We start from the raw sequence: 19,491 nt of genomic DNA, 5'->3' as shown, positions 1-19,491 counted from the left end.
CTGAGAGCAGATATTGTACAGTAAGTGATTTTTGTCACATGTCAGGATGGCCGAGTGGTCTAAGGCGCCAGACTCAAGGTCACACCTTCCCTGCTTGGGAATTCTGGTCTCCAGTTGGAGGCGTGGGTTCAAATCCCACTTCTGACACTGAAATTTTGGGGCAAAATCAAAGTTTAGAAAATAAGAGCAACTTCCTGTCATGTGATAGAATTGCGCCGTCATTTTCTTTGTATTTTTTGTGTCCTAACTTTGAATCAAAATGTGATTTTAGGAATGTGTTCCCAATGTTTTAGGTGTTCTTTTTAACTTGAATCTGAAAAAGCACAGAATTTTAACAAAAAAAGGAAAACAAATACTGTATTGATGTTTTACTTATTTTATACTGCACACACTTAAAAGTAGACACTCGACACTAGAAACAATTTTTCTATGACAAAAATAGAATTTAAAAAAACTAAAAAATATACAAAAACGTATAATCGACACGTGTATTTTAAGTTGATTTAGCAATTTTAAAGATGAAAGTTAAAAAAAAATGTATTAATTATTTTAACACTTTTATGAGTGGGACCCTTTTGGATCCCTGAGAATTTTTGTGTGATTTTATTTTTTTTTAAACTGTCATTGCTCAAAAAATAATAATGAATCAAAATCAATGTTGTTTTAAATTATCGACCTATTTAAGGCTCCAATAACTTCAAATCAAATATTCCACTTTTAGGGGAAAATATCGAATATATTGTGTGTTTGCCATAAAAAACTTTTTTCTTATGAGAAAAATAGAATTAATCAAACAAAAAATAGATACAAACGTGTAATCGACAAATGGATCTGAAGTTGATCTAGAGAGTTAAATGTTAAAAGTTAAAATAAAAAACAAATGTATGACTTATTTTAACACTTGTATGAGTGGGAATACATATTGTGTGTGTTTGCCATAAAAAAAACTATTTTATTAATGACAAAAATAGAATTAAAAAACAAAAAAATATATAAAAACTTAAAATCGACAAATGGATCGTAAGATGCTTTAGCGATTTGAAAAGTTGAAAGTAAAAACCTCTTCATGATGTAGTTGAATAGCCCTGAAATAGGAAGAGACAACATCACACAGCAAACAACATGTAAACACACTACCACTACTACTACTACTACTATGAGGGAATAATGAATAACAAATGTTTGTTTGTGGACAAGGAGACTACAGCCATTCAATCTTAGGGTAAGAGAATTTCAAAGATTTCAAACTTTGCCCTAAAACTTCATTGTCAGAAGTGGGATTTGAACCCACGCCTCCAACTGGAGACCAGAATTCCCAAGCAGGGAAGGTGTGACCTTGAGTCTGGAGCCTTAGACCACTCGGCCATCCTGACATATGACTACCAACTAGTGTATGACCTGGTAACCAGGCAGCATCTACATGTTAGAGATGTGTGTAACTAGCTGTGATGATAATATCTCATGGTTTCTCATTTACCAAGAAAATATACTGCAAAGTTAAAGTTTGGAGAATAAGACCAACTTCCTGCCATATGTCAGAATTTCCCCGTCTATTTCTTTGTGTTTGTTGTGTCCTAAAATACTTCAATTCGCAGCAGTTTTTACAGAAAGTTGTGTCAAAAGTTGCAATGATTTGGATGGAATATAAAAAAAAAATTTAAAAAATAAAAAATAAAATAAATAAATAAATAAAAAATAAATAAAAAAACATGAGAAACCATGAGATATGATCATCACACGTCAACATGTCTATCATGTAGATGCTGCCTGGTTACCAGGTCATACATGTAAGCTGTTGTCATATGTCAGGATGGCCGAGCGGTCTAAGGCGCCAGACTCAAGGTCACACCTTCCCTGCTTGGGAATTCTGGTCTCCAGTTGGAGGCGTGGGTTCAAATCCCACTTCTGACAATGAAGTTTTAGGGCAAAGTTTGAAATCTTTGAAATTCTCTTACCCTGAGATTGAATGGCTGTAGTCTCCTTGTCCACAAACAAACATTTGTTATTCATTATTCCCTCATAGTAGTAGTAGTAGTAGTGGTAGTGTGTTTACATGTTGTTTGCTGTGTGATGTTGTCTCTTCCTATTTCAGGGCTATTCAACTACATCATGAAGAGGGCCACAGTTTCAAGAGCCAAACTCTCAATTTAAATCTCTAGATCAACTTCAGATCCATTTGTCGATTATAAGGTTATAATATATAAGAAAAAAACAAGTTTTTATACACATATATATATATATATATATATATATATATATATATATATATATATATATATATATATATATATATATATATATATATATATATATATATATATATATATATATATATATATTTTTTTTTTTTTTTTTTTTTTTTTTTTTTAATTCTACTTTTGTCCTAAACATTTTTTTTATGGCAAACACACAAAATATGCAGTAATTTCCCCCTAAAAGTGGAATATTTGATGTGAAGTAATTGGAGCCTTCAATAGGTCAATAATTCATAACAACATTTATTATGATTCATTATTCTGTTTTGAACAAAGATAGTAAAAAAAAAAGAAAATAAATCACTCTAAAATTTTCTAGGATCCAAAAGGGTCCCACTCATAAAAGTGTTAAAATAATGAATACATTTTTTTTTTACTTCCAACTTTTAAAATTGCCAAATCAACTTAAGATACACGTGTCGATTATACGTTTTTGTATAAATTGTTTCTAGTGTCAAGTGTCTACTTTTAAGTCTGTGCAATATAAAATAAGTAAAACATTTATACAGTATTTGTTTTCCTTTTTTTGTTAAAATCATGTGCTTCTTGAGATTAAGGTTAAAAAAAACACCTAAAACTGGGAACAAATTCCTAAAATCACATTTTGATTTAAATTTAATGAAAAAAGAAATATGCTTCAAAATCATTGCAATTTTTGACACAACTTTCTTTAAAAACTGCTGCGAATTGAAGTATTTTAGGACACAACAAACACAAAGAAATAGACGGTGAAATTCTGACATATGACAGGAAGTTGGTCTTATTCTCCAAACTTTAACTTGGCCCCAAAAGTTCAATGTCAGAAGTGGGATTTGAACCCACGCCTCCAACTGGAGACCAGAATTCCCAAGCAGGGAAGGTGTGACCTTGAGTCTGGCGCCTTAGACCACTCGGCCATCCTGACATATGACTACTACCTAGTGTATGACCTAGTAACCAGGCAGCATCTACATGTTAGAGATGTGTGTAACTAGCTGTGATGATAATATCTCATGGTTTCTCATTTACCAAGAAAATATACTGCAAAGTTAAAGTTTGGAGAATAAGAGCAACTTCCTGTCATTTGTCAGAATTTCCCCGTCTATTTCTTTGTGTTTGTTGTGTCCTAAAATACTTCAATTCGCAGCAGTTTTTACAGAAAGTTGTGTCAAAAGTTGCAATGATTTGGATGGAATATAAAAAAAAATTTAAAAAATTTAAAAAAAATAATAATTTTAAAAATATATATATATATCAGAATCAGAATCAGAATAGGTTTATTGCACCTGAGAGCAGATATTGTACAGTAAGTGTATGTTGTCACATGTCAGGATGGCAGAGTGGTCTAAGGCGCCAGACTCAAGGTCACAAAGTTTGGAAAATAAGAGCAACTTCCTGTCATATGATAGAATTGCGCTGTCGTTTTCTTTGTGTTTGTTGTGTCCTAATTTTATATCAAAATGTCGTTTTAGGAATTTGTTCCAAATGTTTGAGGTGTTCTTTTTAACTTTAATCTGAAAAAGCACAGAATTTTAACAAAAAAAGGAAAACAAATACTGTATTGATGTTTTACTTATTTTATACTGCACACACTTCAAAGTAGACACTCGACACTAGAAACAATTTTTCTATGACAAAAATAAAATTTAAAAAAACAAAAAATATACAAAAACGTATAATCGACAAATGTGTCTTAAGTTGATTTAGCGATTTCAAAGTTGAAAGTTAAAAACAAAAAATGTAAGACTTATTTTAACACTTTTATGCGTGGGACCCTTTTGGATCCTGAGAATTTTAGTGTGATTTTTTTTTAAACTGTCATTGCTCAAAAAATAATAAAGAATCAAAAGCAATGTTGTTATAAATTATTGACCTATTGAAGGCTCCAATTACTTCACATCAAATATTCCACTTTTAGGGGGAAATTCTGCATATTTTGTGTGTTTGCCATAAAAAAAACTATTTTTTTCAATGACAAAAATAGAAAAACAAAAAACATATAAAAACTTAAAATCGACAAATGGATCTAAAGTTGATTTAGAGAATTAAAAGTTCAAAGTAAAAAAAAATAATAATATACGACTTATTTTAACACTTTTATGAGTGGGACCCTTTTGGATCTCCGAGAATATTAGTGTGATTTCATTTATTTTTTAAACTGTCATTGCTCAAAAAATAATAATGAATCAAAATCAATGTTAGTATAAATTATTGACATATTGAAGGCTCCAATTACTTCAAATCAAATATTCCACTTTTAGGGGGAAATATTGCATATTTTGTGTGTTTTCCATCCAAAAATAAATAAATTTAATGACAAAAATAGAATTAAAAAACAAAAAAAATATTGAAACTGAAAATCGACAAATGGAACTTAAGTTGATTTACAGATTTAAAAGTTGAAAGTAAAAAAAAAATGCATGAATTATTTTAACACTTTTGTGAGTGGGACCCTTTTGGATCCCCGAGAATTTTAGTGTGATTTTTTTTTTTTTAACTGTCATTGCTGAAAAAATAATAATGGATCAAAATTAATGTTGTTATAAATTATTCTGGTCTCCAGTTGGAGGCGTGGGTTCAAATCCCACTTCTGACATTGACCTTTTGCCGCACAGACTGAAAAGTAGACACTAGGTGGCAGCAAAAGCACATAACAAACACAGCTGAGCTAAAATGCAGCTTCATGTCATATTTAGTTAAACATCCACATTTTGATGTGCGGCCCCTGAGTGTTTGGCTCTTGAAACTGTGGCCCTCTTCATGATGTAGTTGAATAGCCCTGAAATAGGAAGAGACAACATCACACAGCAAACAACATGTAAACACACTACCACTACTACTACTACTACTATGAGGGAATAATGAATAACAAATCAAGGAAGTGACAAGGTTTCAATACTACAATATCTTGTTTGTGGACAAGGAGACTACAGCCATATGTCAGGATGGCCGAGCGGTCTAAGGCGCCAGACTCAAGGTCAGACCTCCCCTGCTTGGGAATTCTGGTCTCCAGTTGGAGGCGTGGGTTCAAATCCCACTTCTGACATTGAGCTTTTGGGGCAAAGTTAATGTTTGGAAAAGAAGACCAACTTCCTGTCATATGTCAGAATTTCCCCGTCTATTTCTTTGTGTTTGTTGTGTCCTAAAATACTTCAATTCGCAGCAGTTTTTACAGAAAGTTGTGTCAAAAATTGCAATGATTTGGATGGAATATTTTAAAAAAAATAAAAAATAAATATATATATATATATATATATATATATATATATATATATATATATATATATATATATATATATATATATATATATATATATATATATATATATATATATATATATATATATATCAGAATCAGAATCAGAATAGTTTTATTGCAACTGAGAGCAGATATTGTACAGTAAGTGAATATTGTCATATGTCAGGATGGCCGAGCGGTCTAAGGCGCCAGACTCAAGGTCACACCTTCCCTGCTTGGGAATTCTGGTCTCCAGTTGGAGGCGTGGGTTCAAATCCCACTTCTGACATTGAACTTTTGGGGCCAAGCTAAAGTTTGGAAAATAAGAGCAACTTCCTGTCATATGTCAGAATTATACTGTCTATTTCTTTGTGTTTGTTGTTTATATAATATAAATATAATTTAAAATATTTAAAAAACTTATAATCGACAAATGTATCTTAAGTTAATTTAGCTAAGGCGCCAGACTCAAGGTCACACCTTCCCTGCTTGGGATTTCTGGTCTCCAGTTGGAGGCGTGGGTTCAAATCCCACTTCTGACACTGTCCTTTTGCCACACAGTCTGAAAAGTAGACACTAGGTGGCAGCAAAAGCACATAACAAACACAGCTGAGCTAAAATGCAGCTTCATGTCATATTTAGTTAGCTTCTTCATGTTGTTAACTAGCTGCACACGCTGGAAAATAATAATTTTAGAGTGATTTTTTTTTTTTTTGGAACCATCAATGCTCAAAAAATTGTAATAAATCAAAATCAATGTTGTTATAAATTATTGACATCCTATATTCCACTTTTAGGAGAAAATATTGAATATTTTGTGTGTTTGCCATAAAAAACATTTTTTTAATGAGAAAAATGAAATTAATCAAACAAAAAATATATAAAAATTTGTAATCGACAAATGGATCTGAAGTTGATCTAGCGAATTAAAATGTTAAAATTTAAAATAAAAAAATGTTGTATGACTTATTTTAACACTTTTATGAGTGGGACCCTTTTGGATCCCCGAGAATTTTTGCAGATTTTTTTTTTTAAACTGTCATTGCTCAAAAAATAATAATGAATCAAAATTAATGTTGTTATGAATTATTGACATATTGAAGGCTCCACATCAAATATTCCACTTTTAGGGGAAAATATTGAATATTTTGTGTGTTTGCCATAAAAAAAAAAGATATATATTAATGACAAAAAAAGAGTAAAAAAAATTACAAAAAAGATATAAAAACTTAAAATCGACAAATGGATCTTAAGTTGATTTAGATATTTAAAAGTTGAAAGTTAAAAAAAAAAATGTATGACTTATTTTAACACTTTTATGAGTGGGACCCTTTTGGATCCCCGAGAATTTTAGTGGGTTTTTTTAAAAAAAAAATAATGAATCAAAATCAATGTTGTTGTCAATTATTGACCTATTGAAGGCTCCAATTACTTCACATCAAATATTCCACTTTTAGGGGGAAATAACCATAGTAAACCAAAATAAAACTATCACTTACTGTACAAAGTCTGCTCTCAGTTGTTGATTTGTATGCATGTTAACTGTCAGGATGGCCGAGTGGTCTAAGGCGCCAGACTCAAGGTTGCACCTTCCCTGCTTGGGAATTCTGGTCTCCAGTTGGAGGCGTGGGTTCAAATCCCACTTCTGACATTGACCTTTTGGGGCACAGTTATAGTTTGGAAAATAAGACCAACTTCCTGTCATATGTCAGAATTTCACCGTCAATTTCTTTGTGTTTGTTGTGTATATAATATAAATATAATTAAAAATATTTAAAAAACGTATAATTGACAAATGTATCTTAAGTTAATTTAGCGATTGAAAAGTTGAAAGTAAAAAAAAATGTATGACTTATTTTAACACTTTTATGAGTGGGACCCTTTTGGATCCCCGAGAATTTTTGCGGAATTTTTTTTTTAAACTGTCATTGCTCAAAAAATAACAATGAATCAAAATTAATGTTGTTATGAATTATTGACATATTGAAGGCTCCACATCAAATATTCCACTTTTAGGGGAAAATATTGAATATTTTGTGTGTTTGCAATAAAAATAAAAAAAATTAATGACAAAAAAAGAGTAAAAAAAAAATAAATAAAAAATATAAAAACTTAAAATCGACAAATGGATCTTAAGTTGATTTAGATATTTAAAAGTTGAAAGTAAAAAAAAAAATGTATGACTTATTTTAACACTTTTATGAGTGGGACCCTTTTGGATCCCCGAGAATTTTAGTGGGGTTTTTTTTGGGTTTTTTTAACTGTCATTGCTCAAAAAATAATAATGAATCAAAATCAATGTTGTTATAAATTATTGACCTATTGAAGGCTCCAATTACTTCACATCAAATATTCCACTTTTAGGGGGAAATAACCATAGTAAACCAAAATAAAACGATCACTTACTGTACAAAGTCTGCTCTCAGTTGTTGATTTGTATGCATGTTAACTGTCAGGATGGCCGAGTGGTCTAAGGCGCCAGACTCAAGGTCACACCTTCCCTGCTTGGGAATTCTGGTCTCCAGTTGGAGGCGTGGGTTCAAATCCCACTTCTGACATTGACCTTTTGGGGCACAGTTATAGTTTGGAAAATAAGACCAACTTCCTGTCATATGTCAGAATTTCACCGTCAATTTATTTGTGTTTGTTGTGTATATAATATAAATATAATTAAAAATATTTAAAAAACGTATAATTGACAAATGTATCTTAAGTTAATTTAGCGATTGAAAAGTTGAAAGTAAAAAAAAATGTATGACTTATTTTAACACTTTTATGAGTGGGACCCTTTTGGATCCCCGAGAATTTTTGCGGAATTTTTTTTTTAAACTGTCAATGCTCAAAAAATAACAATGAATCAAAATTAATGTTGTTATGAATTATTGACATATTGAAGGCTCCACATCAAATATTCCACTTTTAGGGGAAAATATTGAATATTTTGTGTGTTTGCAATAAAAAAAAAAAAAATATTAATGACAAAAAAAGAGTAAAGAAAAAACATTTTAAATATATAAAAACTTAAAATCGACAAGTGGATCTTAAGTTGATTTAGATATTTAAAAGTTGAAAGTTAAAAAAAAAAAAGTATGACTTATTTTAACACTTTTATGAGTGGTACCCTTTTGGATCCCAGAGAATTTTAGTGGGGTTTTTGGGTTTTTTTTTAACTGTCATTGCTCAAAAAATAATAATGAATCAAAATCAATGTTGTTATAAATTATTGACCTATTGAAGGCTCCAATTACTTCACATCAAATATTCCACTTTTGGGGGAAAATAACCATAATAAACCAAAATAAAATGATCACTTACTGTACAAAGTCTGCTCTCAGTTGTTGATTTGTATGCATGTTAACTGTCAGGATGGCCGAGCGGTCTAAGGCGCCAGACTCAAGGTCACACCCTCCCTGCTTGGGAATTCTGGTCTCCAGTTGGAGGCGTGGGTTCAAATCCCACTTCTGACATTGTCCTTTTGCCACACAGTCTGAAAAGTAGACACTAGGTGGCAGCAAAAGCACATAACAAACACAGCTGAGCTAAAATGCAGCTTCCTGTCATATTTAGTTAGCTTCTTCATGTTGTTAACTAGCTGCACACGCTGGAACTTTATGACGAAACATCCACATTTTGACACCACAGTCGTATGTCAGGATGGCCGAGTGGTCTAAGGCGCCAGACTCAAGGTCACACCTTCCCTGCTTGGGAATTCTGGTCTCCAGTTGGAGGCGTGGGTTCAAATCCCACTTCTGACATTGAACTTCTGGGGCAAAATCAAATTTTGGAAAATAAGAGCAACTTCCTGTCATATGATAGAATTGCGCCCTCATTTTCTTTGTGTTTGTTGTGTCCTAATTTTATATCAAAATGTCATTTTAGGAATTTGTTCCCAATGTTTTAGGTGTTCTTTTTAAATTTGATCTGAAAAAGCACAGAATTTTAACAAAAAAAGGAAAACAAATACTGTATTGATGTTTTACTTACTTTATACTGCACATACTTAAAAGTAGACACTCGACACTAGAAACTATTTTTGTATGACAAAAATATAATTAAAAAAACAAAAAAATATTTATAATCGACAGGTATATCTTAAATTGATTTAGCAATTTAAAAGTTGAAAGTTAAAAAAAAAGTATCAATTATTTTAACACTTTTATGAGTGGGACCCTTTTGGATCCCTAAGAATTTTAGAGTGATTTTTTTTTTTTTTTTTTTAACTATGATTGCTAAATAAATAATAATGAATCATAATAAATGTTGTTATGAATTATTGACCTATTGAAGGCTCCAATTACTTCACATCAAATATTCCACTTTTAGGGGAAAATATTGCATAGTTTGTGTGTTTGCCATAAAAAACTATCTTTTCTATGACAAAAACAAAATAAAAAATAAATAAAATATATATAAAAACTTATAATCAATAAAAATGGATTTGAAGTTGATCTAGAGAAGTTAAATGTTAAAAGTAAAAAAAATAATAATAATTTTTGACTTATTTTAACACTTTTATGAGTGGGACCATTTTGGATCCCCGAGAATTTTAGTGTGATTTTTTAATTTTTTAAACGGTCTATATTTTAAAAGTGGTCACATGTCAGGATGGCCGAGCGGTCTAAGGCGCCAGACTCAAGGTCACACCTTCCCTGCTTGGGAATTCTGGTCTCCAGTTGGAGGCGTGGGTTCAAATCCCACTTCTGACACTTCTTCTTTTGCCCCACAGACTGAAAAGTAGACACTAGGTGGCAGCAAAAGCACATAACAAACACAGCTGAGCTAAAATGCAGCTTCTTGTCATATTTAGTTAAACATCCACATTTTGATGTGCGGCCCCTGAGTGTTTGGCTCTTGAAACTGTGGCCCTCTTCATGATGTAGTTGAATAGCCCTGAAATAGGAAGAGACAACATCACACAGCAAACAACATGTAAACACACTACCACTACTACTACTACTACTATGAGGGAATAATGAATAACAGATCAAGGAAGTGACAAGGTTTCAATACTACGATATCCTGTTTGTAGACAAGGAGACTACAGCCATTCAATCTCAGGGTAAGAGAATTCAGATTTCAAACTTTGCCCTAAAACTTCAGTGGGATTTGAACCCACGCCTCCAACTGGAGACCAGAATTCCCACGCAGGGAAGGTGTGACCTTGAGTCTGGCGCCTTAGACCACTCGGCCATCCTGACATATGACAACAGCTTACATGTATGACCTGGTAAACATGCAGCATCTACATGTTTGACATGTTGAAGTGTGATGATAATATCTCATGGTTTCTCATTTACAAAAACTTATAATCGACGGACGGATCTTAAGATGATCTAGAGATTTAAAAGCTGAAAGGAAGAAAAAAAAATGTATGACTTATTTTAACACTTTTTTGAGTGGGACCCTTTTGGATCCCCGATAATTTTACAGTGATTTTTTTTTTTTTGGAAACATCATTGCTCAAAAAATTGTAATAAATCAAAATCAATGTTGTTATAAATTACTGACATCCAATATTCCACTTTTAGGGGAAAATATTGAATATATTGTGTGTTTGTCATAAAAAACACATTTTTTTAATGAGAAAAATAAAATTAATCAAACAAAAAATATATAAAAACTTGTAATCGACAAATGGATCTGAAGTTGATCTAGAGATTTAAAATGTTAAAATTTAAAATAAAAAAATGTTGTATGACTTATTTTAACACTTTTATGAGTGGGACCCTTTTGGATCCCCGAGAATTTTTGCGGAATTTTTTTTTTAAACTGTCATTGCTCAAAAAATAATAATGAATCAAAATTAATGTTGTTATGAATTATTGACATATTGAAGGCTCCACATCAAATATTCCACTTTTAGGGGAAAATATTGAATATTTTGTGTGTTTGCCATAAAAAAAAAAAAAAAATTAATGACAAAAAAAGAGTAAAAAAAATTACAAAAAATATATAAAAACTTAAAATCGACAAATGGATCTTAAGTTGATTGAGATATTTAAAAGTTGAAAGTAAAAAAAAAAAAAATATTACTTATTTTAACACTTTTATGAGTGGGACCCTTTTGGATCCCTGAGAATTTTAGTGGGTTTTTTTGGGGGTTTTTTAACTGTCATTGCTCAAAATATAATAATGAATCAAAATCAATGTTGTTATAAATTATTGACCAATTGAAGGCTCCAATTACTTCACATCAAATATTCCACTTTTAGGGGGAAATAACCATATTACACCGAAATAAAACGATCACTTACTGTACAAAGTCTGCTCTCAGTTTTTGATTTATTGCTACTTAACTGTCAGGATGGCCGAGTGGTCTAAGGCGCCAGACTCAAGGTCACACCTTCCCTGCTTGGGAATTCTGGTCTCCAGTTGGAGGCGTGGGTTCAAATCCCACTTCTGACATCCAACTTTTGGGGCCAAGCTCAAGTTTGGAAAATAAGAGCAACTTCCTGTCATATGTCAGAATTTCACTGTCTATTTCTTTGTGTTTTTTGTGTATATAATATAAATATAACTAAAAATATTTTTAAAAAATGTTAATCGACAAATGTATGTTAAGTTAATTTAGCTAAGGCGCCAGACTCAAGGTCACACCTTCCCTGCTTGGGAATTCTGGTCTCCAGTTGGAGGCGTGGGTTCAAATCCCACTTCTGAAATTGAACTTTTGGGGCAAAATCAAAGTTTGGAAAATAAGAGCAACTTCCTGTCATATGATAGAATTGCGCCGTCATTTTCTTTGTGTTTGTTGTGTCCTAACTTTATATCAAAATGTCATTTTAGGAATTTGTTCCCAATGTTTTAGGTGTTCTTTTTAAACTTGATCTGAAAAAGCACAGAATTTTAACAAAAAAAGGAAAACAAATACTGTATTGATGTTTTACTTACTTTATACTGCACATACTTAAAAGTAGACACTCGACACTAGAAACTATTTTTGTATGACAAAAATATAATTAAAAAAACAAAAAAATATTTATAATCGACACGTATATCTTAAATTGATTGAGCAATTTAAAAGTTGAAAGTAAAAAAAAAATTATCAATTATTTTAACACTTTTATGAGTGGGACCCTTTTGGATCCCTAAGAATTTTAGAGTGATTTTTTTTAACTATCATTGCTAAATAAATACTAATGAATCATAATAAATGTTGTTATGAATTATTGACCTATTGAAGACTCCAATTACTTCACATCAAATATTATATATATATATATAATAATATATATGACAAAAATAAAATAAAAAATAAATAAAATATATATAAAAACTTATAATCAATAAAAATGGATTTGAAGTTGATCTAGAGAAGTTAAATGTTAAAAGTAAAAAATAATAATAATAATTTTTGACTTATTTTAACACTTTTATGAGTGGGACCCTTTTGGATCCCCGAGAATTTTAGTGTGATTTTTTAAATTTTTTAAACGGTCTATATTCTAAAGGTGGTCACATGTCAGGATGGCCGAGCGGTCTAAGGCGCCAGACTCAAGGTCACACCTTCCCTGCTTGGGAATTCTGGTCTCCAGTAGGAGGCGTGGGTTCAAATCCCACTTCTGACACTTCTTCTTTTGCCACACAGACTGAAAAGTAGACACTAGGTGGCAGCAAAAGCACATAACAAACACAGCTGAGCTAAAATGCAGCTTCATGTCATATTTAGTTAGCTTCTTCATGTTGTTAACTAGCTGCACACGCTGGAACTTTCTGACAAAACATCCACATTTTGATGTGCGGCCCCTGAGTGTTTGGCTCTTGGAACTGTGGCCCTCTTCATGATGTAGTTGAATAGCCCTGAAATAGGAAGAGACAACATCACACAGCAAACAACATGTAAACACACTACCACTACTACTACTACTACTATGAGGGAATAATGAATAACAGATCAAGGAAGTGACAAGGTTTCAATACTACAATATCCTGTTTGTAGACAAGGAGACTACAGCCATTCAATCTCAGGGTAAGAGAATTCAGATTTCAAACTTTGCCCTAAAACTTCAGTGTCAGAAGTGGGATTTGAACCCACGCCTCCAACTGGAGACCAGAATTCCCAAGCAGGGAAGGTGTGACCTTGAGTCTGGCGCCTTAGACCACTCGGCCATCCTGACATGTACAACAGCTTACATGTATGACCTGGTAAACAGGCAGCATCTACATGTTAGACATGTTGAAGTGTGATGATAATATCTCATGGTTTCTCATTTACAAAAACTTATAAAGGAAGAAAAAAAAATGTATGACTTATTTTAACACTTTTTTGAGTGGGACCCTTTTGGATCCCCGATAATTTTAGAGTGATTTTTTTTTTTTTTGGAACCATCAATGCTCAAAAAATTGTAATAAATCAAAATCAATGTTGTTATAAATTATTGACATCCAATATTCCACTTTTAGGGGGAAATATTGAATATTTTGTGTGTTTGCCATAAAAAACAAATTGTTTTAATGAAAAAAATAAAATTAATCAAACAAAAAATATATAAAAACTTGTAATCGACAAATGGATCTGAAGTTGATCTAACGATTTAAATGTTAAAATTTTAAATAAAAAAAATAATGTATGACTTATTTCAACACTTTTATGAGTGGGACCCCTTTGGATCCCCGAGAATTTTTGCGGATGTTTTTTTTTTAAACTGTCATTGCTCAAAAAATAATAATGAATCAAAATTAATGTTGTTATGAATTATTGACACATTGAAGGCTCCACATCAAATATTCCACTTTTAGGGGAAAATATTGAATATTTTGTGTGTTTGCCATAAAAAAAAAAGATATATATTAATGACAAAAAAAGAGTAAAAAAAATTACAAAAAATATATAAAAACTTAAAATCGACAAATGGATCTTAAGTTGATTTAGATATTTAAAAGTTGAAAGTTAAAAAAAAAAAGTATGACTTATTTTAACACTTTTATGAGTGGGACCCTTTTGGATCCCCAAGAATTTTAGTGTTTTTTTTTTTGTTTTTTTTAACTGTCATTGCTCAAAAAATAATAATGAATCAAAATCAATGTTGTTATAAATGATTGACCTATTGAAGGCTCCAATTACTTCGCATCAAATATTCCACGTTTAGGGGAAAATAACCATAATAAACCAAAATAAAACGTTTACTTACTGTACAAAGTCTGCTCTCAGTTGTTGACTTGTATGCATGTTAGCTGTCAGGATGGCCGAGCGGTCTAAGGCGCCAGACTCAAGGTCACACCTTCCCTGCTTGGGAATTCTGGTCTCCAGTTGGAGGCGTGGGTTCAAATCCCACTTCTGACATTGAACTTTTGGGGCACAGTTACAGTTTGGAAAAAAAGAGCAACTTCCTGTCATATGTCAGAATTTCACCATCAATTTCTTTGTGTTTGTTGTGTATATAATATAAATATAATTAAAAATATTTTAAAAACTTATAATCGACAAATGTATATTAAGTTAATTTAGCGATTTAAAAGTTGAAAGTAAAAAAATATATATGACTTATTTCAACACTTTTATGAGTGGGACCCTTTTGGATATTAGTAGTAGTAGTAGTAGTAGTAGTAGTAGTAGTAGTAGTAGATGCTGCATGCGTGAGAGATTCCTGGGATAAATGGAGAATCATGTGCCTCTCAGTCCTTTCCATCGAGGACGTGGACGACATCTACCTATTTGGAACCGTGATCGCGGGGCACCTGCTGATTGGGCTGGGCATTGCTCTGGTGTATCGTCAAATTCGTAAGACGATGGCAGCCACTCAAGGAGCCCAAAGGCTGTTCGTCGCAATGGATGGTTTGGGCAGGGCTGTGGGATCACAGTCTAGGGCGATTTCTGAACTGAATCGCAAGATGGATCACATCATGGAGAAGCTTGCTGAAAAGGAAAATTGAATTGAATATGAGAGCACCCAGCATGGACGAATAGAACAGACAAGTCATTGTTTTGTCTGCTCGCGGAAAACAAACATCCTAATCTACGATTTGACTCCCTCGAATGGTGCTTCCATGGCTGTAGTCTCCTTGTCCACAAACAGACAATTGTAGGATTGCAAGCTTGTGACTTCAATCATTGATTTGTTGTTCATTATTCCCTCATATTATTGAAATTGAAAAAAATAAAAAAAATAAAAAAACATTCCTTAAAATTTTCGGTAAAAGCTGCGAATTCAAATATTTTCGGACAAAACAATCACAAAGAAATTGACAGGGAAATTCTGGCATATGGCAGGAAGCAGCTTTTCTCAACTTTAACCCAAAAGTACATTGTCAGAAATGGGATTTGAACCCACGCCTCCAACTGGAGACCAGAATTCCCAAGCAGGGAAGGTGTGACCTTGAGTCTGGCGCCTTAGACCGCTCGGCCATCCTGACAGTTAAGAAGCAGCACATCAACAACTGAGAGCAGACTTTGTACAGTAAGTGATTGTTTTATTTTGGTTTATTTTGGTTAGTTTGTATCTTCTTTTTTGTCATAAAAACCCCCCCAAAACTTAGTTTTTCTGGAAAACACAAAAAATATTCAATATTTTCCCCTAAAAGGGGAATATTTGATGTGAAGTAATTGGAGCCTTCAATATGTCAATAATTCATTACAACAAGTATTATGATTCATTATTATTTTTTGAGCAATGATAGTTTAAATATTCCACTTTTAGGGGGAAATATTGCATATTTTATGTGTTTGCCATAAAAAAAAACTTCTTTTTTTATGACAAAAAATAAATTTAAAAAAATAAAATAAATAAAAAAATAAAAAATAAAATATATATATATATATATATATATATATATATATATATATATATATATATATATATATATATATATATATATATATATATATAAACTTATAATCAATAAATGGATCTTAAGTTGATTTAGAGATTTAAAAGTTTAAAGTAAAAAAAAATGTATGACTTATTTTTATTTATTTTTTTTAAACTTTAATTGCTCAAAAAATAAGAAATGAATAAAAATTAATGTTGTTATGATTTATTGACCTAATAAAAGGCTCCAATTACTTCACATCAAATATTCCACTTTTAGGGGGAAATATTGCATAGTTTGTGTGTTTGCCATAAAAAACTATTTTTCTAATGACAACAATAGAATTAAACAAACAAAAAACTAGATAAAAACTTATAATCGACAAATGGATCTGAACTTGATCTACATATTTAAATGTTAAAAGTTAAAAAAATAAATAATGTATGACTTATTTGAACACTTCTCTGGGTGGGACCCTTTTGGATCCCCGAGAATTTTAGTGTGATTTATTTTATTTATTTTTTAACTGTCATTGCTAAAAAAAAAAATAATGAATTACTGACCCATTGAAAGCTCCAATTACTTCACATCAAATATTCCACTTTTGGCAGAAGAAACTCAGTTTTGGGGGGTTTTTTATGACAAAAAAGAAGATACAAACTAACCATAATAAACCAAAATAAAACAATCACTTACTGTACAAAGTCTGCTCTCAGTTGTTGATGTGCTGCTTCTTAACTGTCAGGATGACCGAGTGGTCTAAGGCGCCAGACTCAAGGTCACACCTTCCCTGCTTGGGAATTCTGGTCTCCAGTTGGAGGCGTGGGTTCAAATCCCACTTCTGACATTGAACTTTTGGGGCCAAGTTATAGTTGCACATCAACAACTGAGAGCAGACTTTGTACAGTAAGTGATTGTTTTATTTTAGTTTATTATGGTTAGTTTGTATCTTCTTTTTTGTCATAAAACCCCCCCAAAACTTAGTTTTTCTGGAAAACATAAAAAATATTCAATATTTCCCCCTAAAAGTGGAATATTTGATGTGAAGTAATTAGTTTACTTCAATTTACATGTGTGACCTAGTGAACAAAAAAATTAAAATAAAACATAAATAACATATAAGCTAAAAACAGGAGTAAACATAAACATTTTTTATTAAATTAATTAATTAAAATGTATTAATCAAAATCAAAATATTTATTAAAGGCAAAAACAAAATACAAAAATAAATGTAAAAATTTGAATTAAAACATTAATACAAATAAAAACAAAAATTAAAACAGAAGCAGAAAGTCGGATACATTTTGAGGCTTATTTAATTTTCAGTAGCAGTAAGCTAAATAAAAAAAGTTAAATTAAATATAGAAACAAAATTGAAAATAATAATAGAATTGAAAATACAAATAAAGTAAATAAAAAGCACACACTTTGTGTTTTATTTAATTGTACTTTAATTATTATTACATTATTATTTAAAATGTGCTAACAGTAATTTCATTTGAGGGTTCATTTTAATATTGACTTGAGGTTCGAGTTTACCATTACATCAAAATATAAAAATAGATTTAAAAAAAAAGAAGAAGAAATAATTACAAATTTAATAAAAAACTAAGGAAAACATCCAAAATCTAAGATTTTAATTAAAAATAAAAACATTTCATGAAATAAAATGAAAACCAGAAATAAAAGTAAAAATTAAAATTAAAACATAAATAAAGAACTTAATAAAAACAGGAATAAACATAAAAAGTAGTAGTAGTAGTAGTAGATGCTGCATGTTTACTAGGTCATACATGTCAGGATGGCCGAGTGGTCTAAGGCGCCAGACTCAAGGTCACACCTTCCCTGCTTGGGAATTCTGGTCTCCAGTTGGAGGCGTGGGTTCAAATCTCACTTCTGACACTGTGCTTTTGGGGCAAAATCAAAGTTTGGAAAATAAGAGCAACTTCCTGTCATATGATAGAATTGCGCCCTCATTTTCTTTGTGTTTGTTGTGTCCTAATTTTAAATCAAAATTTAATTTTAGGAATTTGTTCCCAATGTTTTAGGTGTTCTTTTTAAACTTGATCTGAAAAAGCACAGAATTTTAACAAAAAAAGGAAAACAAATACTCTATTGATGTTTTACTTACTTTATACTGCACATACTTAAAAGTAGACACTCGACACTAGAAACTATTTTGGTATGACAAAAATATAATTAAAAAAACAAAAAAATATTTATAATCGACACGTATATCTTAAATTGATTTAGAAATTTAAAAGTTGAAAGTAAAAAAAAAAAAATCAATTATTTTAACACTTTTATGAGTGGGACCCTTTTGGATCCCTAAGAATTTTAGAGTGATTTTTTATTTAATTTTTTTTAACTATCATTGCTAAATAAATAATAATGAATCATAATAAATGTTGTTATGAATTATTGACCTATTGAAGACTCCAATTACTTCACATCAAATATTCCACTTTTAGGGGAAAATATTGCATAGTTTGTGTGTTTGCCATAAAAAACTATCTTTTCTATGACAAAAATAAAATAAAAAATAAATAAAATATATATAAAAACTTATAATCAATAAAAATGGATTTGAAGTTGATCTAGAGAAGTTAAATGTTAAAAGTAAAAAAAATAATAATAATTTATTTTAACACTTTTATGAGTGGGACCCTTTTGGATCCCCGAGCATTTTAGTGTGATTTTTTAATTTTCTAAACTGTCTATATTTTAAAGGGGGCCACATGTCAGGATGGCCGAGCGGTCTAAGGCGCCAGACTCAAGGTCACACCTTCCCTGCTTGGGAATTATGGTCTCCAGTTGGAGGCGTGGGTTCAAATCCCACTTCTGACACTGTCCTTTTGCCGCACAGACTGAAAAGTAGACACTAGGTGGCAGCAAAAGCACATAACAAACACAGCTGAGCTAAAATGCAGCTTCATGTCATATTTAGTTAGCTTCTTCATGTTGTTAACTAGCTGCACGCGCTGGAACTTTCTGACGAAACAACCACATTTTGATGTGCGGCCCCTGAGTGTTTGGCTCTTGAAACTGTGGCCCTCTTCATGATGTAGTTGAATAGCCCTGAAATAGGAAGAGACAACATCACACAGCAAACAACATGTAAACACACTACCACTACTACTACTACTACTATGAGGGAATAATGAATAACAAATCAAGATTGCTCAAAAAATTGTAATAAATCAAAATCAATGTTGTTATAAATTACTGACATCCAATATTCCACTTTTGGCCCCAAAAGTGGAATATTTGATG

The 19,491-nt window shown here is 31.4% G+C and overlaps 19 non-coding genes across 19 annotated transcripts; 15 read left to right on the top strand and 4 right to left on the bottom strand.

Annotated features, from left to right (window-relative positions):
- Positions 1-40: 40 nt before the first annotated feature.
- Positions 41-147, top strand: trnal-caa (transfer RNA leucine (anticodon CAA)). Its single transcript has 2 exons — positions 41-78; positions 102-147. It is a non-coding gene; the product is annotated as a tRNA-Leu (tRNA).
- Positions 148-1,266: 1,119 nt separating this feature from the next.
- Positions 1,267-1,373, bottom strand: trnal-caa (transfer RNA leucine (anticodon CAA)). The gene is made up of 2 exons: positions 1,336-1,373; positions 1,267-1,312 (listed from the first exon to the last, which is right to left on the bottom strand). It is a non-coding gene; the product is annotated as a tRNA-Leu (tRNA).
- A 431-nt stretch (positions 1,374-1,804) lies between these two features.
- trnal-caa (transfer RNA leucine (anticodon CAA)) lies at positions 1,805-1,911 on the top strand. The gene is made up of 2 exons: positions 1,805-1,842; positions 1,866-1,911. It is a non-coding gene; the product is annotated as a tRNA-Leu (tRNA).
- Positions 1,912-3,052: 1,141 nt separating this feature from the next.
- On the bottom strand, positions 3,053-3,159 carry trnal-caa (transfer RNA leucine (anticodon CAA)). Its single transcript has 2 exons — positions 3,122-3,159; positions 3,053-3,098 (listed from the first exon to the last, which is right to left on the bottom strand). It is a non-coding gene; the product is annotated as a tRNA-Leu (tRNA).
- A 2,014-nt stretch (positions 3,160-5,173) lies between these two features.
- trnal-caa (transfer RNA leucine (anticodon CAA)) lies at positions 5,174-5,280 on the top strand. Its single transcript has 2 exons — positions 5,174-5,211; positions 5,235-5,280. It is a non-coding gene; the product is annotated as a tRNA-Leu (tRNA).
- A 374-nt stretch (positions 5,281-5,654) lies between these two features.
- Positions 5,655-5,761, top strand: trnal-caa (transfer RNA leucine (anticodon CAA)). The gene is made up of 2 exons: positions 5,655-5,692; positions 5,716-5,761. It is a non-coding gene; the product is annotated as a tRNA-Leu (tRNA).
- Positions 5,762-7,016: 1,255 nt separating this feature from the next.
- On the top strand, positions 7,017-7,123 carry trnal-caa (transfer RNA leucine (anticodon CAA)). Its single transcript has 2 exons — positions 7,017-7,054; positions 7,078-7,123. It is a non-coding gene; the product is annotated as a tRNA-Leu (tRNA).
- An 800-nt stretch (positions 7,124-7,923) lies between these two features.
- Positions 7,924-8,030, top strand: trnal-caa (transfer RNA leucine (anticodon CAA)). The gene is made up of 2 exons: positions 7,924-7,961; positions 7,985-8,030. It is a non-coding gene; the product is annotated as a tRNA-Leu (tRNA).
- Positions 8,031-8,832: 802 nt separating this feature from the next.
- On the top strand, positions 8,833-8,939 carry trnal-caa (transfer RNA leucine (anticodon CAA)). Its single transcript has 2 exons — positions 8,833-8,870; positions 8,894-8,939. It is a non-coding gene; the product is annotated as a tRNA-Leu (tRNA).
- A 181-nt stretch (positions 8,940-9,120) lies between these two features.
- trnal-caa (transfer RNA leucine (anticodon CAA)) lies at positions 9,121-9,227 on the top strand. Its single transcript has 2 exons — positions 9,121-9,158; positions 9,182-9,227. It is a non-coding gene; the product is annotated as a tRNA-Leu (tRNA).
- Positions 9,228-10,071: 844 nt separating this feature from the next.
- trnal-caa (transfer RNA leucine (anticodon CAA)) lies at positions 10,072-10,178 on the top strand. Its single transcript has 2 exons — positions 10,072-10,109; positions 10,133-10,178. It is a non-coding gene; the product is annotated as a tRNA-Leu (tRNA).
- Positions 10,179-11,770: 1,592 nt separating this feature from the next.
- Positions 11,771-11,877, top strand: trnal-caa (transfer RNA leucine (anticodon CAA)). The gene is made up of 2 exons: positions 11,771-11,808; positions 11,832-11,877. It is a non-coding gene; the product is annotated as a tRNA-Leu (tRNA).
- A 1,053-nt stretch (positions 11,878-12,930) lies between these two features.
- Positions 12,931-13,037, top strand: trnal-caa (transfer RNA leucine (anticodon CAA)). Its single transcript has 2 exons — positions 12,931-12,968; positions 12,992-13,037. It is a non-coding gene; the product is annotated as a tRNA-Leu (tRNA).
- A 442-nt stretch (positions 13,038-13,479) lies between these two features.
- On the bottom strand, positions 13,480-13,586 carry trnal-caa (transfer RNA leucine (anticodon CAA)). Its single transcript has 2 exons — positions 13,549-13,586; positions 13,480-13,525 (listed from the first exon to the last, which is right to left on the bottom strand). It is a non-coding gene; the product is annotated as a tRNA-Leu (tRNA).
- A 1,059-nt stretch (positions 13,587-14,645) lies between these two features.
- Positions 14,646-14,752, top strand: trnal-caa (transfer RNA leucine (anticodon CAA)). Its single transcript has 2 exons — positions 14,646-14,683; positions 14,707-14,752. It is a non-coding gene; the product is annotated as a tRNA-Leu (tRNA).
- Positions 14,753-15,715: 963 nt separating this feature from the next.
- trnal-caa (transfer RNA leucine (anticodon CAA)) lies at positions 15,716-15,822 on the bottom strand. Its single transcript has 2 exons — positions 15,785-15,822; positions 15,716-15,761 (listed from the first exon to the last, which is right to left on the bottom strand). It is a non-coding gene; the product is annotated as a tRNA-Leu (tRNA).
- Positions 15,823-16,958: 1,136 nt separating this feature from the next.
- trnal-caa (transfer RNA leucine (anticodon CAA)) lies at positions 16,959-17,065 on the top strand. Its single transcript has 2 exons — positions 16,959-16,996; positions 17,020-17,065. It is a non-coding gene; the product is annotated as a tRNA-Leu (tRNA).
- A 948-nt stretch (positions 17,066-18,013) lies between these two features.
- Positions 18,014-18,120, top strand: trnal-caa (transfer RNA leucine (anticodon CAA)). Its single transcript has 2 exons — positions 18,014-18,051; positions 18,075-18,120. It is a non-coding gene; the product is annotated as a tRNA-Leu (tRNA).
- An 838-nt stretch (positions 18,121-18,958) lies between these two features.
- trnal-caa (transfer RNA leucine (anticodon CAA)) lies at positions 18,959-19,065 on the top strand. Its single transcript has 2 exons — positions 18,959-18,996; positions 19,031-19,065. It is a non-coding gene; the product is annotated as a tRNA-Leu (tRNA).
- Positions 19,066-19,491: the final 426 nt, after the last annotated feature.

This window comes from Entelurus aequoreus, linkage group LG02 (assembly GCF_033978785.1).
Source record: "Entelurus aequoreus isolate RoL-2023_Sb linkage group LG02, RoL_Eaeq_v1.1, whole genome shotgun sequence".
NCBI lineage: Eukaryota > Metazoa > Chordata > Actinopteri > Syngnathiformes > Syngnathidae > Entelurus > Entelurus aequoreus.
Note: the sequence above shows the minus strand (reverse complement) of the source record. Positions and strands in the feature narration are given on the sequence as shown.